Consider the following 18,379-nt stretch of genomic DNA (forward strand, 5'->3'; position numbering starts at 1 on the left):
TTATCCGGTTTAACCACTCACTGGTTCAGAATCATTTGTTTCGAACACATTCGATTCGTAACGAGTCGAACATCGATGCGCGCTAATTGGGTAAGAGCATTTTTGAGGCAACCCGAATTTGACTGATTAGTAAATAAATGTTAGTTACTTTAACCGCGAATAACTTTTTTTCATGTATAAAGATCCAATTTATACTGTGATATAGGCTACTGTGTGTGAAGTGTAGCTAAAATAGGCTATTGCGTGTAAAATATTATTTGGAAAATATTAAGTTTCCTTTGTTACGTCATCACATTATATTTTTCTACTCGCTATACTGTACTGTTAAACATATTATTTATTTAGTATAATATAACATTGATTTTCTCTAAACTTCCATCTGACCTAAATATGGCAACAACAAACAGGGCAAATGAAATGACGGTAAATAACTTAATAAATCTTAATAAAATACAGACAAAAAAATCAGATTTGTTTATATATTTTAATTATTATAACACCGCCAACTGACCTTAGTGTTCTCAGAGTTATGCACTATTCCAATTTTTTTTTGTAAAATAGGCCACACCCTTCATATCTCATAAGTTACAGACAGCCATGTTGAATTTAGAAATCAACGTGTCTAACTCTGATCATTTTTTGACATTGGCACTCGAGACAACATTTATGGTTAATTTGGATTAGGTCAAAACCCTAGGAATAATTCCCAACTGTAGGTTATTTAATATCCTTGTTGAAATGCGTCTCTTAAAGCTTTAATTTTAAATGTAGAGCATGGCAATTCCTAGATTAATTCGACCAGTCATTATATTAATCGGTCACATAAGCTCAATAGTTGCTTGATTGCAAAAACCCAGTAGGAAACATTTAATGTCAGATCTCAGGAAAGCTATACAGGAAAAAAAAAACAAAAAAAAACTATAGGCTATATCACACGACGATGCACTGATTCCTCAATACAAAATGCATTCGTGCCTACAACAGAATGTAGTCGTATTTGCCTTAGCGTTACACACACATCTGTTTTTCTGCAAGCAATATAAAAAGAGAGACAAGGTATTTGCACTTTAAGTCTTTTAACGGCAATCTTCTCGACAGTTAATAGCCTGAAATGGGTTATTGTCTTAGGTAATCACACGTAAAATGGATATATGGACCGTGTGGAAGTCATGTCCTTATATCCGGCAGTTCAGGCTCTTTGATGAAATCCGTGTTTTTCTCTAGTGTAGCGCCACACCCCTTGGAATCCGTACTGTACTTCAAAGGCATGGCAACACACGTTGCATGAGTGTTACGTTAGATCTGTGCATTTGAGTATAAAAGGGACTAAACTAGCAAGGATGAGCATGTGGTTCTTGGCTAAATCACCTTAAGATGGATCAATAGATCTGGATTTGATAATTATCTGTGATCAATACAGTTTAAATGTAATCCGAATGTTTGAAAGTCCATTTCATTTATGCATCACCACCGTTATATGCACGTGAGCGGTATTGATTGAGGCAGGATGACGTATGCATGCAATGTGACCATGACACATGCACTTTGACCTAGTTTTAACAATCTATATATTAACATCATCAATCAATCATGACCTTAGTGCTAGTTGCTTTAAAAAACAACAACAACGGGATTTGTTTTGACCTGGAATGTGTTACCGTTCACATTTATTTAGCATAAATTGCTTCGAAATTTTGGAATCGGTGTCAGACGGAGGGAGGCCGCCGTCACTACTGCAAGGAAAAGGAAATTAGCACTGCTGTTTGACAGGAAAAAGGGATGTTTCTGTATGCGCTGGACTGTGTCAAAGTCATATGAGGTCAAGCTGCTGAACTCTCAGTATTATATTTTGTTCTTAAGGAGACACATTCATTTTTATTATGTTGCAGCAACATTTGAGTCAAAAGGAATTATGAAATGGGACGGTGTTTGATAGAGCATGAAAATCGAATGATGTGTTTACATTTACATACAGCACAAGTTAGACACTTGCATAAGCATAATACCGTTTATGAAAAGTTTTATACACAGTATATTTATTTATACGACACTTAGTTGTGATCTTTGAATCTGATTGGCTGAGAGGCGTATTCTGCAAATGGCGGAGAAAACCAAGATAATTTTTTAAATACAACTGTTGTTGTGTCATGGAATGTAGTTTTTAGAAGTTTTTCAGGTGAGAAGGCAGTTGTTTAAACCTCAAATCTGTGGTTTATTTGTAAAGATAGTGCCTATTTACTAAATAAAGTAAAAGAATTAAATAAATCTAGCATTTAGAGATTAAATTCGAAACGTTTCGACTTTAATCTAAAAAAAATAAATAAAGTAAAAAATTAAATAAATCTAGCATTTCGAGATTAAAGTCGAAACATTTCGACTTTAATCTAAAAAAATAATAATGTAAAAAATTAAATAAATCTAGGATTTCGAGATTAAAGTCAAAACGTTTTGACTTTAATCTAAAAAAAAAAAAAATAAAGTAAAAAATTAAATAAATCTAGCATTTCGAGATTAAAGTCGAAACGTTTCGACTTTAATCTAAAAAATAATAAAGTAAAAAATTAAGTAAATCTAGCATTTCGAGATTAAAGTCAAAACGTTTCGACTTTAATCTAAAAAAATAATAAATAAAGTAAAAAATTAAATAAATCTAGCATTTCGAGATTAAAGTCGAAACGTTTCAACTTTAATCTAAAAAAATAATAAATAAAGTAAAAAATTAAATAAATCTAGCATTTCGAGATTAAAGTCGAAACGTTTCGACTTTAATCTCGAAATGCTAGATTTTTTTAACGTTTTTTACAGAATCAATAAATTATGAATTATATACTGCCATTGTGCGAATAATATGTAATCATTTGATCAATAAAAAAATCACTGTACTTTGATTACAAGTATTTGAAATTATAATATAACCGAATTACAAGTAGACTACTTAATTTTTGGAATCTGATTACGTAATCCAGATTACATGTAATCAATTTATACCAAGCAATGCTGGCTTTGTCTCGGTAGTAGTTAAACATGAGATATGATTCATTTTGGATATTTCGGCAGTCTTTGGTCTCATGAAGAATCTGTTGTTTGCTCCCGGCAAATAGTTTCGACTGACACCTGTCATGTGAAATCCCCTTAACTATTGAAAGGATGCTACAACAAAGATATCGGCGCACACAGAAATGGCAAACTGATTTATTATTTTTATGAATTTATGACTTGTCCTTGCAGATGCAGCCATGCAGATAATCAAACACTCTCTCTTCCACTCGCTCATTCCCTCTTGGCTACTTCTAAAGTGACGTTTTCTCATTAGTAACGGATTCTTGGACTCAATTTTCAAACTGTCAACTTGAGATTTGAATCTGTGGCGGAAGAAAGTAGTTCCGCACAAGTTTTTTTTTCACACACTCCGTGGTTGTTTCTTATTAGTTTAAATCCTTGCATTGAACTGTTATATAAAAGAAATATCATTGTGTGCTATGGCTATATATCCCATTTTAACATTTCAATTACCTTTGTCATCCTCTAGCACTAACTTGAAGGTAATCTTTTAATAACACTAATTAAATAGTCCACACTGTAAATACATTTTTATTTTTTATTTTTATTTTATTTTCCATTTTTCGTAATATTGTGATACCTACATGCAATTATAGCTTTTAAAATCATGAGTTTTTCATGCCTTATTTACATGATAGAAAATATTTTTTTATCATGTATAGAATCATTATCCACCATAATTTGAATATCAATGCATCCATGAATGAAATTATATCCAGGTCCATTATTTCTTTAAACTTTCTTTTGATCCCACAAGTCTAATTTGGTTGCATCCTTCTGATTCATGAAGTCTGGCTGGTGAAAAGGCCTCTGGTACTCTGACTTGACACTAGAGGAAGGATGTGTGTTTTTGTGATGAAAGGGCACAATGGGAATTAAAATGCATGATTAATGGACAGAGAGCTTGATGGTAAAGGTTATTGCTCATTATGTGTATTGATTATGTTCTGCTTCTGCTTCTTCAGCTGGGTGATTAAAGATGTACTGAGCATCAATTGTATCTTCATAAAACAAGTTTCCCATCAAAATTGCTCATGGCCACTTTTTGAACATGCGATTGAGCATCTTATAAACTGCTCACTTTGCCAAGTGTTTGAAATTATAATTGGTTGTGCTCTTTATAAAATTTAAAAAATTGTTTCCAGATCATCAGAAAAAAAGAAAATACAGATAACACCTGCTTTCTTCTGGTTGTATATCCCATATGAGGTTATAATTAGCTCTCCCTCGAAGTGTCACAATCTGGGATGCAAGTTTTTGCCTGCCAACTATATCTGATAAAATGTCCGACACCAGTGACACCACACGCAGAGGACAAAACAAGAATTGGAGAGGAATTGGAAGAAAATGTAAATTCCTGTTAGGTCTGGCTTTGACTTGATTATTCAAGAGACAAATTAGGAGAAATATTTCAGATGCTGCCATTTCTGTGCTAGTGTACATCAATGTCTCATGAGAGTTGACTAATTGACTACTAGCCCAACAATCGACTAATCGCATATACTGTGGTGAGTACTTTAGACTTCTTTTTGCATTTCATTTTTAGCTGCTGTTGTGTCGCCATGAACATTGTATTTTTAAGTTTAAAAATGGTATAAAAAAAGTGCTCAAGTTGTTTTTGAACGCAAGAACGCATCTTAAGTAAACATACCCATATAAATGTGTACGTCCGATCAGGGTGAAAGCAAAATTAAGCCAAAAAAGCCACCAACTAGTCGATTTTCAAACTCTCTTGTTTAGCAGATCTTTAGTATCAGGGTTCCTCACGTTTCTTACTGTGTTGGAATTAAAAGTGAAAGCTCAAAGCAGCTTTGTTTTGCTTATTGCGAATTATATTTCATACTCCTTGTGACCTTGTGCTTTAAAGTATGAGCAATTCAGTGACAAGAGCTTTCCAAATGATAAAAAAAAAAATGTTTGATTCATGTAGTGGTTTCATCCAAGATCAGGAGCTCCGAGAACTGTTGCTTTAATGCTTAGTCCAATTCTGTGACGCCCCATCAATAATGTATTGATCGACTGAGACAAAGTACAGCGCTTTCAAGAACCAGCTACCAACTTCACTCTATAATCCTCAAGCTGGTATGAAGTATGATCGGGTAATTAATGTGAGTAATATCAGCTTACCTCTATGTATTTTCACAGAGAGGGTGTAATTAAAATCATGCCTTCTTTTTTTGTGCATTGACTTGGATCAAGGACCTGCTGTTGGGGAGGTCATTATCAAATGGCTTTGGATTACAATGGGCCGTTATGTCTTGGGTAATGTAAAGCTCATTTAACGTAAGGCGGTTCTCTAAAATGTAAATCGTGAGAAGGCATAGTTGGCTAATCTGGCTATACACATTTAAAGCTTAAACTAATACTCTTAAATAGGCCTGCAGGCATTAGCATTGGGACATTAGCATGGTGCTAATGATGTTGTGATGATCCTATAACATTATGCCTTGATTTAAAGGATATGAGAGATTAGACCAGGATAAAAATCAATTATTTATTTATAGTTATTGGTATGGTTCATCCTTGCTGTGTATGAATGTGTGAGTGAATGGGTGAATGTGTGGCAAAATGTAAAGCGCTTTGGGGGCCATTGGGCGCAATATAAATGCAGTCCATTTACCATTTGGTTCATCCAAAAATTGACCATTCTGTCAGCAGACAGTCTCTTGCTATTTCACTAGTATATGGCTTCAGAACATCTCATGAGTGAGAAGAATAATTTTATGGTGCTTTTTTGTCCTTTATGGAGCTTGAAAGCCACTGGTCACAGTTTCATTTTATATGGAAAAGAGCAACTTGGACATTGCTCAAAATACCTCCTTTTGTGTTTCTTGAAAAAAAGAAAAAGAAAGGTCAATTAGGATAAATAAGTGTGTGAATTAAATCCATTGAACTGTTAAATCCATTGTAACTACCAAATAATCAACAAGAGAATTCCAAAATTCCCGCCTAAATATTCCATTGGATTCTGTTTGGCACACTGGAAAAATCATAGTGGTAGACCAGTTGGCAGCCAAACTGACCATTTTAAAATGGTTTCTGTGAGGGACTGACGTTTTGTGTAGCCGATTTCTGAGGCTCTTGATTATAATCTTTATTGCATATGGTTCATTAAGCTAATTGAATGAAATTGATTCACTTCACTTATGGAATTGATTCTGAGTAATTAGTTCAAATCCTAATATGCTGCGGTCGATTTGGTTGCTTTACTATCAGTTTAGTTTGATGTGTTTTGGTTTGGTAAATGAATGTTTTCTACTGTATTGACAGCTCTTACTAAATACTTCACAAACAGTTCTGAATTGTGCCGGACTGATCTGATAAAGCGTTGTGTTTTCTGCATAGTAAACCTAGTTGTTATAAATACAAAAGATGGAGGGATAGAGTTTCTTGCAAGTTAGACTAATCGGGTATTGGACGCCCAATTTAATGGTATTCTTTGTAACAGCTGGTAATTTCCCTTTAACGCGATTCATGAGCCCTAAACGATAAGCTGACTGACTCTACCTTTCCCTCTGCAAATCACTTAGCAAGTGCTTTCCCTCTTTCTGTTGTTGGAGTTGTTTCATCTCCAAGAATAACAGACCGACTTGGAATTCCTAAGTAAATGTTTAGTCGATGGACCAGGAGACAAAAAGGTTCATGGCTCATCAGTGGAGAGAGTCAGTGTGGATTTTGTCCTGAAATGAGCGTGAACATGTGGGTGTATGGCTGTATATGATAGGTTACTTCATTGTTGATTACTTGACTGATGATAATCCACAGGGAACCTTTTATAACAGAAACCTTGGGGACAATTTCTCTTTTTCTGTTTACTCAGCCTCATTTTGTTAAAAAACAAAACAAACATATGTTGTATGACTTACTTTATTCTGTGGGGGTCAGAAATGTGCATACAATGAAAGTCAGTGGGGTTCGGTGTTGTTTTGGACCAATTGACTGACAAAAACACTTCATCTGTTATGTTCCACAGAAGAAAGAAAATCATTCAAAAATGTCATATCTCAAAGACAAAAAAATCTGGTGACAAAATCCAGACCTTGTGGTGGGTGTTAATATTATTCAGTAATATCATAGCCTAAATTTTCCTATCTTACTTTCTTTCCCAGTGCATATTTCAGCCACATTTTGGAAGTTATATGCATTGTGGATCATGTTTTCTTTAACACCAAAAGATCATTCATCAATTATTTTAATTGCAAGGAAAGGATCAGTGTTGACTTTGATTCAAGCAGTTCAAATTAGCTCTTACAATCACAGGCCAGTAGATAACAGGAAGAAATGTAGTGCTGTATCTTTTGTTCCGTGAGGCTGTTTAGGTTGAATAGAGGAACTTTAATCGGGCTTGTCCATGTGAATCGTCCTCATTGAATGTTTCCTCGTCTGGCCGGATCCTGCTTGTAAAGGTCTTGCTGTGGATTGTGTTATTGTCAGGTCTGGTACTCTGTGGATTTGTAGTGTACAGCAGAGGAGGACAATGTGGTGGTGTTGTTTGTTTCGGTCTGTTTTGCATGCTTGCGTCAAGAGCAATCGATGAAAATTGTTCCATTGAATAAATAATGGCTGAAAGCAGGGACGTCAGCATATTTACAGCGCTATACTCTAAAACCATTAGCGGTAGTTGCGTGCCAGCTCTCATCAAAGTCAAGATGACAAAATCTTTCCCTTGAGTCCTTTTGTGAACCACACCTCCACTCGTTTTGCCTTTTTTTCTCACTGTTTTTCCAGAAGAGCTAAACTCAGCCGAAGTGTACGGCACTAGGGGGTGGGAGGTCTCATTGTTGGAATGAGACTCATAGACCCTCATTCACGTTTTTCCAGCTCTCCACTCATTTCCTCTCACCTCTCCTCACAGTCGGAGAGCACTCCGAGGGGGCTCGTCTGGGATCGGAAGTAAGCAAAAATAAAGGGAAGACCAACAGAGTGTGTCCGAGAGTTTGGGCGGTGCTCTGTGATTATACAGGACTCCATCTATGTAGATGTGTTGTGGTTCTGTTGCTGGGTTACTGCTCAGGGAGTGTGGGGTGATGGGAAACGGGTCAGGCAAGGAAGTCACTGTTTGATCAACTTTGGAAGGTTTGTACAGTTGCCAGGGATTTTACCCTTAGAGAATTATTGTTGGAAGATTGTTGCTGTTGATGGTTGACAGATGTTGATTATGTTAAGAATCAAGGTGAATGTGATTGCTATGAACATGTTGGTGATGAAGATAATTCCTCTTCTATAGGATGCTATTACTCCACTTGCGCTGCTTTCTTGCCATCATCATTATATGCTGAAGAGCTCTGTAACCACCCGGTAAGACCTTAGTAATCAGGTCTTTTACATTTTCTGAAGAAATGAAACTCCATAACATGATTCTGGGTCAGGCATCTTCACCCCTGTTTGAGGATATCCAGGCTGCATTCCACTCCAAAATTTGTATGCCCTTCATTCGCTACCTTCCCTCCATCTTTTGGACTCTGATGTGCGTTATTGCTTATGTTGCAATTCACTATGGAGCCTATTTATTATTTAAACCTTTTTTTTCTACCGTTAAAGCGTTCTCTTTGCATATAAGTTGTTGGAAAAAGATATAAAATCCTATGTGAGAGGTTGGAGAAAAATAAAATTACACAAACGAAAAGAAAATATCTATAGTATAAACTTTGACTTTTGACTACAAGTGTTGTGTGACTTAAGGGTTGTTTACAGAACATCATTTTCAACTAAAAAGCAGCAGAATAAAGCGTTTTTAGTCGTTTTCACGGATCTGTGTGAATGGGGATCGTTTTGACAAGGGTGTCGTCTGTACGCGGAAAACTCAAAGGAAAAACGTATCCGTTTTTTGACTTGTAAACGTACCCTTAATCTTAATATAATTAAAATATTATACACTAATTCTCAAAATAATTAATACACAATACAGCTAAGCGCACTTTGCTGTGACATCACAAAATCAAGTTGAATTGATGGATGTAGAGCTACTGAAGTGCTCCCTCTGTCAAAATTGAGGGTACGAGGGCCTATCCAAATAAACGTCTCTTGCCTGCTAGAAACTCACTTCAAAATGGTGGGGAAGTGCTTAGGGAAGTTCGCGAGCAACTGTCCTGCAGAGTTTAATAGTCCCATCCCAATTGCACACCATTACTTGAGCCATAAGTTGAAACATCAGAACACTTAAACAAACATTAGTAATAGAACCTCCGAGACAGTGTTTACACTCTTTGGGAATATACTGTAGTAGTTATAGTTGGATATGATTGGTTTAAATTGGTTTATTTATTGTTTAATTTTAAATTGCTTTCTAGGTTTCATATTCCCAGATGTAGCTTTTCTTATGCAATAAAGCTGAAAAGATACAGTCCACCAGATGTTTTTCTTTTCATTTCTAGTGTGTCACAAAATGTTATTGAACTTCACACTGAGGTGAATTTATTCAGTGATATTGTATTGAGTCAAGCAGGCATACTGTTTTATTCCTGACCTTGTTGTTCCCTGGAGAAGGACAGCAATTACAAATATTGGCCCCTGTGAACTCTTTTAACCCATGGGTCAATTCCTTGTGCAGCCTTTTTTGATTTTAGCGCAGGGGTCAGGGGATGCATGCGGGTAGGATAGACTCAACGTTGATAGACCCTTGGGGTTTGTGGGGCTTGTAAGATTGTGTATTGAGGAGACTCCGGTAAACTGCTTAGAAAAAAAGCGTTTACACGTCGTTCTTTCATTAATTTTCTGTTGGAGGTCATGAGATACTGTCTCACACACACTGAGGCATTGTGGATAAGGGCAGTGGTTGATTCCCTCGGGTTACTGTTCTCACAGTGTGGAAATGAACTCTGGGAAGTTGAAACTTCGAACGGAGTCGATGAATCTGTGAAGCTGCTGTTAAGCGAGACTTTTTCTTCATCCATTTTACTCTGATTAAAGGAGTCTGCAAGACCGTATCCCACATTTTTGCATTTTGAAATGATTGATTGGTTAGTAATAGTGCTCACTATTCAATCCAAAATTGGAAAACCGCGTTTTGAGAAACGTTATTTTTGTAATTCTGTTTGGTACCGCCAGTTGCACAGAAATTACACAGTGCAGCTTTAAGTGACCCATAAACTATATACCAAATCCTTTCTGTATCAACCAGCATCTCTCAGCTCCTGTTCTCTCCAGCTAAGAGAGAGCGTGCCCACTGTACATTTGGCAGTGTCACCATGACTCCAGTCCATTAAGAGAATTAGCATTGGGCTCTCCCGGGGCAATGCTGGATGGGATTGCCCCACCAATCTGCACACAGACAGCCCCACTTGGCAGCCCGTCCCCTCTGGAGTCGTAGGTTAATGACAGGGCTGCTTAAAAGATTTCTCACTGCACAGCTCATTCAGAACGAAGCGGAGAGAAGAAAATGCACGATAGATCGATACGGTGCCGATGGGTGTCTGTCTGTTCTTCCTGCACAGGCAGTGATTCAATACTGAAGATTTTTAATCAGCTTCTGCGGGTAATGAATGGCCCTGGCCGCCCTGGTTGCATTTATTCTCATTGGTTTATTCTCAAAGCTATACAGTGATTTTTCGAACTGAATTATGATTACACCTCGTGTGTACGAAAGGATGCAATGGAATAAGAATGCACTCTTGTCACTGGTAAGTACAATTAAAGATCTTTTTTTAGAGAATCACATGCATTTATCACCTGCCTGTTAGATGTCCTTGTCCAGTGTCTCGAAGACAACTGAAGATGTCATGCCTGTTCTATGTTTACTGTTGGGAATACTGCTAAGCTCTTCTGTGACAAGTTGCTGATCCAGCAACAACAGCTGCAACCTCTCTTCCTCTGCCTCTCTTTCTTCTGCTCGCTGTACTCTGCCTACTTCCTTTCCATTCCTATCTTGGAATGGTTCACATCTTTTCCTGGAAGGAAAATGGTTTTCCTTTCCTTTACTTTCCTTTTTCCATCCTATCCTATCCTATCCTATATTATCCTATCCTATCCTATCCTATCCTATCCTATCCTATCCTATCCTATCCTATCCTATCCTATCCTATCGTTTTGCTTCCTATTTCCTTGCCTACCCTATCCATTATATCTTTCCAGATCCCCTATTCCATCCTATCCTATCCTATCCTATCCTATCGTTTTGCTTCCTATATTTCCTTGCCTACCCTATCCATTATATCTTTCCGGATCCCCTATCCTATCCTATCCTATCCTATCGTTTTGCTTCCCATCTCCTTGCCTATCCTATCCATTATATCTTTCCGGATCCCCTATCATATCCTATCCTATCCTATCGTTTTGCTTCCTATTTCCTTGCCTATCCTATCCATTATATCTTTCCAGATCCCCTATTCCATCCTATCCTATCCTATCCTATCCTATCCTATCCTATCCTATCCTATCCTATTGTTTTGCTTCCTATCTCCTTGCCTATCCTATCCAATATATCTTTCCAGATCCCCTATTCCATCCTATCCTATCCTATCCTATCCTATCCTATTGTTTTGCTTCCTATATTTCCTTGCCTATCCTATCCATTATATCTTTCCGGATCCCCTATCCTATCCTATCCTATCCTATCGTTTTGCTTCCTATTTCCTTGCCTATCCTATCCATTATATCTTTCCGGATCTCCTATCCTATCCTATCCTATCCTATCCTATCCTATCGTTTTGCTTCCTATTTCCTTGCCTATCCTATCCATTATATCTTCCCGTATCCCCTTTTCCATTCCATTCCATCTCATCCTATCCTATCCTTTTGCCTCCCTTTCTATTTCTTTGCTGATCCTATACTTTCGCATCCCTTTTTCTTTGCATGTCCTATACTAGGTTTCTGCATCCATTCATATTTCTTTGCATATTCCTATCCTTCACATCTATTTTTTCTTTGCCTATCCTTTCCTTTCATATCTTTCTGGATCCCTTTTTCCTTGCCTTGCCTTGTCTATCCTATTCCGATTCCGATTCTGATTCAAAATCTGGGAGTCACAATCCGATTACAAAACGATTCTTGATGTACTTTTTTTTTTCTAAATTAGTCTTATTGATAAAACTTAAAATATTTGTTTTATTTAATTACCCATCTAATAATTAGTACTTTGGAAAATAATTACACAATTGCATGTTAGGAATTTCAAAACATTAAAGCTAGTAAATAATAAAGAGGAACAAAACATTACAAGCAATAAACAGAGCACTTTCAGTATTTAAGAGTAGGCTATCTGAGCATCTTCCCTTCAAGAGCTCTGACTGGTGTTTCTCTTTTTCTCAGCTTTACTGTTGTTGGATTATTGCTGATGACATCATCATAGGCAGTGGGAGATCTAATAAGCTGCATTCACATTAATGCAGTGATCTTTGAAATGTAAGATGTGTTTTGTCCTGTCTGCTTAATCCCTTGAGACATAACTGACTGTGTTTACATTCATTTTGTGTCATAAAACCATTTTTTTATGCAAGTACATTTCACTACCTATACGGAGCTTAACTGATCGCCTGAACAATTAGTTGACTAATCAGTCTTTGGGAAGCTCTATATAATTGGTTGGTATTAGGTTTTAATATTCAAGATTTGGATTGATTTGAGATTCACCTGATCAAACACATTTCCATAGGGCTTGTTGGAGTAGTAGATGGAGCTCAAGAGAACATCATGCAAATCCTTTTTAATGGGGAACATTTTAAAAAATTACATTTCAAAAATGTACATTTAGCTGACAATTGCAACACATCACTATATCCTCAGTCTGTGTTGTCAGCAGCACCTCGCTCTCAGACTTGAATGGGATGTGTGCAAACACAGCATGCTTTCACCTGAGGGATACAAATAGCTTTGAGAGAGCAAAAGAGAAAGGGCTTGTATTGTGTTAGCATAATGCATTTTCATTGACCTTGTCATAAGGTCATAATTAGGTTTTGTTCCCACTGCAGATAGTAGTGAAATGAACTCTGCACTCAGCTTTTATATCAGAGAAACGTGCAGTGGCTTGCTTCACAAGCTCTTCACGGGCTGTTTATAGTGTGTGTGTGTTCGGATATGTCTACAGTGTGGACAATCTCACGGCGGGGCCTGTTTAATTCTGCACATGAGCTTTTTCATTACCCTCTACTTTACCTGTCCGTTCTAATCGCAAGAGCAATTAGCAGCCCGATATGGTGCATATAAGAGGGTGGACGAAAAAATAATGTCAGGATCTCAGAGGATTCTTGCCTCTACAGTGTGTACTTATGATTATTTTGTCCTCTAAAATATAAAGACATCATGCCTGGGAATGTGAATAGCTGAAGACAGCAGCTCAGTTCTCCAGGTGACTATGTAAAGAGCAGTTTGCCTGTTGTGTATTTGTGCCCTTAATGAAGAACAGGGTGGAGGGCATATATCAGGGCACAGGGACGACCAAAGAAAAATGATGAGTGAGTCACCTTTGAGGTGCTTTTGTATCAGGTAGAAAAGCCACTGTATCGTATTACAGCATACTTAATACTGTGTCCTGTGTCCATGTTCCTATGTTGTTTACGACATTTTTCACTGCATTACCAGGGCTTGTGTTTATCTGTAAATGGTGCTATTATTTGACATTAAACACAGATATGAATGATACCCTCAGGCCAACCTGACTCCATAAAATGATGTCCAAGAAATTCGATGTATGACCTCATGTTGTTCTGTTTTTCCATTCAGTTGCCTGTTTGAAACAAAATCTCAATGCAAAAGGAAGAAAGCATTGTGTTTTCCCCAGGCGGCAACATTCTAATCTGAAAAATTAAACCTACCGGAAGTGCGAAAAACTGCAATACATCGAAAATCCGCTAGAGAAAGTCCCAAAAGGAAGCAAATATCCATAGATCCCATGTTAAAATGTCCGTTTTCACAGCATAAATTCATGCTTTTACAGGTTGGTCCCGTGGACTTTTATTGTATTTTTGGATAGGTTCAGAGTGCCGACAACTGTGAAGGAGGTGCATTTTTTTCTAACTCGTTTGTTTAGATCATATTTAGATGTAAAATGAATGACAAATAGGGGCAGTTAACTTTGATTGACAGCTTATAACAGGGTGCGCCGAGTGGAATTTGACGTCTCGGCCATGATCTGACACAGCACATCATACCACCTCCGAATCCTTTCTGAACATTTGTATTTTGTATTTCTCAAGATTTTCCAGTATGGCGCCGCCCATACCCCCCATAAACAGCCTCAAAACTGTTCTTCAGAGAGTCTGTGAGTGATGTCACAGACGCTTTGTCCATATTTTTTTTACAGTCTATGGTTTTCCCTCACAAACTCAGTCTGAATTTTAGTTACCAATGGAGATTTAAGGAGAGTAAGTAAATCTGTGCTATCATCCTCCTTCATCTCCAAGCCAAGAAGCTCCATGGAAATCAAGAAGTTCACAAAGGGGCGGTAACAAACAAATAGGCTGAACCCCAATTTGCATAATATATGTCCTATATAGTTTGCAAAATTAGGATAAGCACATCCCAAAACACGTTTAAAAAGGACAGCGCTGGGATGATGTACTGTTTAATCGAGTTTCAATCGAAACACAAGATGTTTGTTCGCGACTGTTCTGTTTTGAGATATTACAACATGACATCATGACTTTTGCGTAAACATATACGCCACTTTCTAGTCAGGTGGCGTGTTATCTCTACGCATTTTGAGCTATCCGCGTGAATGCGTAAATGTCTACGCCATTAACGTCCGCGTCATTCCGCGTGTCTGTAGCTACACGCAGTCAAATCTCCAGTCATAAATGCCATTAACCCCAGTGACGGTTAAGTTTAGGGATGGGGTTGAGGTAAGTCATATCTTTTTTTTACCTAGGATGGTAAGGGAACAGTCATAAATGCCATTAACCCCAGTGACGGTTAGGTTTAGGGACGGGGTTGAGGTACGTCATATATTTATATAACGTTAAGTCAACGGCGTTCATAAACACGCTGAAAGGCGATTATGCGTCTTGATAGCACGCCAAAAATGGAAATACGAATTGGCGTGTCATACACACGCTACTTCATGAGATCAGTCTGCATATTAAGACAGATTTTTCTCAATACAGGCATTTTGGCTCACTTCCTGAAAACTTCAAATATTTAGTAGCACTTCAGCTATAGCCTTGTCTTGTTAGCTTGACACAGTTGGACTTCATTTGGAACCAATACACCATTTTATTTTCCCTCTGCCGCTTTACATTTATCTTGCTGTTTCTCATCCTCGTGTTTAATATATAATACTCTGCCTATTAAAGTGTACTGCATTCATGCGCTGCCTCATTATATGGAATACGAACAGAATGTTGGCCCCTTAAGAGCTATGCTCATGAATGCTGGCTAAAGGGTGTCTTTTATGTATGGTAGATGAGCAAAGGTGCTATGATTCACTGAGGCCAATGAGTGTGGCAGATAAATCTGCACTGTATGGTCACAATAGGACCTAAGTGCTAACATGTACCAAAGACCCAGCTAAAATGAGCAGAAATCCTGTTCAGAATGTAATGGGTGGAGAGAGATGTGGTGTAGACGGTCTTGTCTTGCAGACAAAGGGATGGGTCACGTGCTCAAAGGTTCATATAATGCAATAATTCATGAGAGAGATAGGAAATTTAGACAGGTGGGGCTTGTAATGGAGTTGCACGAGCGTAGACATGATTCAGTCATAATCCCGCTCCACCTGCATCCACCCCTCCAACTTAAAGTTGTGGAAGACAAAGGGATGATGGTGAATGGATGGCAGGAGACCTGTTTTAAGGTGTGAGATAAACAGCTATTGGCATTGAGATTAGATTGAATCTTGAATACACCCCTTTCGATTTTTGGACTGGTTTGGTTAGTCTCAGCACACCCGCAGACCATTCTCTTTCCGTCTGATGATAATAATAGACAAAAATAGCAAGAGCTTTCCATAATTTACAGGCTCCAATCTGATTGGCTGAATATACACAGTTTCTTGTGTACAGTATGTGTTTTAACAGTTTGCAGCTTAACAGTTAATTTATTATCATCAGTCTTTATATATATATATATATATATATGTGTAATTGTGCATTCTTAAATTTTTAGATGGTCTTGCTCATCTAACACTCAAAGTTAATCTTAAAACTAACAATTTAAAATTTAATCTTTTTGCAAAATCCATCCTCATACTGTACATGTGTTGTGGTGCCTTTAAAACTATTTGCAGAATTTAAATTAGGGGTTTGATGAATAAATAAAAAGTAGTTCAGTACACTCGAAACCAAACCGAGATGTAGACTAGAGTGTGTGGATATTAAACCACAAAAAGACTATTTAAATACGAAATACACTGTAAAAAAATATTGTTGGTTTAACTTAAAAAAGTAAGTAACCTGGTTGCCTTAAAATTTTAATTCATTGAAATGGAAAAAGTGAGTTAATACAATGAAGGAGACTCAAAATTTTATGTTATCTGAACTAAATAAAATTATTTAAGTTGATTTGACAAAAGAAAAATTGTTGTGATTACTAATCATGAAAATATTTTTTTACAGTGTACAGTAGAATTTATATATGTCTCAATGTAATCATAATACTAATACAAATAAATTATCGTCAACAAAATTGTCATTCCTTCCCAGGTTCCAGCAGTGGATGCAACCCAGAAAAACAATTGTATGGATTTTTGCAGGTAACCGGTTGTTCTAGCAATCCGTTATCGGTTCCGATTAATCGGCAAAACCGATAATCATGCGACGTGAACGTTTACGAAGATTACGAAGACAAACATTACTTCCTTGAAATGTTACATAATGATTTCTCAGACCAGGAACTTTTTTTTAAAGTAGCCATTGTATCACAAAGCAAACTGTGTCTTAACCTGCTAAATGGACCAGACTTTCCAATACTTGTATCTCAGATTTCTGATTCATAATGGTGCATATTTGTATTGTGCCACTGAAAATATTTTATGCACCTCATGCATTTTTAAAGATCCTATCGTAAGTGCCACGAGCTGAACTCTTGTCTCGAATTTGTGTCTCACTTGCCATCTCCCATCTCATTTCTTTTCAAAAAAGGAAATGTGAAATCTAAAGGAATATTTAATAAGGATGTTGCGGATCGGGGTGTCCTGTCCACACAACGCAAATCATTGAATCTCCCCAATTAAAGTGACTGAGCATTTACCTGTTATCAGTCCCATAGCCACAGCTAGAGTTAATTTCCTTATCGCTGATCCCAAATCAGTGCTACAGGCAGGATAAGGATTACAGATGCATTGATTTAATGATCATCAAACCGGGGAAGGAAAAATCGCAGCGATGGAAATATGTGCAGTATTTACAATTTGATTTGATTCCTCCGTTGCCAGGGGAGAAAGGCTGTAATGAATTATGAGGCCGTCATGCGAACGGGGCCGCGTTGGATTAATTCACCGGGGGTTTGACTGGGGCTGAAGTTGATAAAACGTGCATTGTTTGATAAGAAGCTACATTTGGATAAAACCCTCTTCAGTGTTGTACTGTCAGTAAAAGGCAGAAGTCATCCAGTAAATAGAAAATTCAGGTTATGTCATCTGAACATGCTCAACATGTTCAGGGCAAAGCGGTGCGGCGTTTTTTACTCGCATAAAAAAGTGTGCAAACTGTAAAATGTATGTGAATATAAAAAAGTCCCCACTGGTCCTCGGTTTTATTACATTTAAGATCTTAAGGCTGTGTGTCCACCACGTGCCTGGCATACGTTTTTAATTGTTTTCAATGGGAGCGCCGCATTTTTTTAAACGCCATGAGCGCAACAAGGCACTGAACGTTTTTTTCAAGCTTGAAGCGCCTAGCGCCCAGCGTTTTTTACTGATCGCCGAGAGTTGAAAAATGTTCAACTTTGGATAAAACGCAGCGCTCATCACTGTCACTTTTTACCCAGCCGTCCAATCACAGTGGAGGAGGGGCGGGACTAAACCACACTGACCAACTGTCACAACATTCTTTCTGTACAACGACATCAACCAACAGAGCTAACCGAACAAAATGAATGAAAAATATTTTTTTAGTATGAAAATTATCTGCGAAATCAGTTTTGTTTTATAGCAACGAAACGTCTCGACTGAAAAAACGCTGCGCTGCCAAAACGCTCTCAAGCGCCCAAAGCACGGCATCTTAAGCAGAGCGTCTGCCGTTTTCAGCTGGCTAAAAACGCTTTGGTGGACACACGGCCTTAAATGGTAACAAACGTATTCATTATATCTTTAAGAGGGATTAACTCTGTGTTCTGTGTTTTCATTTTTATACGGTAGGGGGCGCTATGATGCATCTTCTGAAAGAGTTCAGAATCTCCCGACATGTAAGCAATGCATATGTAAAATAATGCTATCATCAACATAAAACAG

The 18,379-nt window shown here is 37.5% G+C and overlaps 1 protein-coding gene across 2 annotated transcripts in view; it reads left to right on the forward strand.

Annotated features, from left to right (window-relative positions):
- The window catches only part of tln2b (talin 2b), a 127,936-nt gene that overhangs the window by 928 nt on the left and 108,629 nt on the right, over nt 1-18,379 (forward strand). Inside the window, exon 1 of one of the 2 annotated variants that reach the window (XM_089127958.1) lies at nt 2,797-5,168. The exons of the other annotated variant lie outside the window; for it this stretch is intronic. The gene's annotated coding sequence lies outside the window, so the exon portion shown is untranslated. Of the gene's footprint in view, nt 1-2,796; nt 5,169-18,379 lie in introns of those variants that run through there. 2 annotated transcript variants of the gene reach the window in all.

The sequence above is a fragment of the Pimephales promelas genome, chromosome 25, assembly GCF_988280905.1.
Source record: "Pimephales promelas chromosome 25, fPimPro1.hap1.1, whole genome shotgun sequence".
Taxonomy (NCBI): Eukaryota; Metazoa; Chordata; class Actinopteri; order Cypriniformes; family Leuciscidae; genus Pimephales; species Pimephales promelas.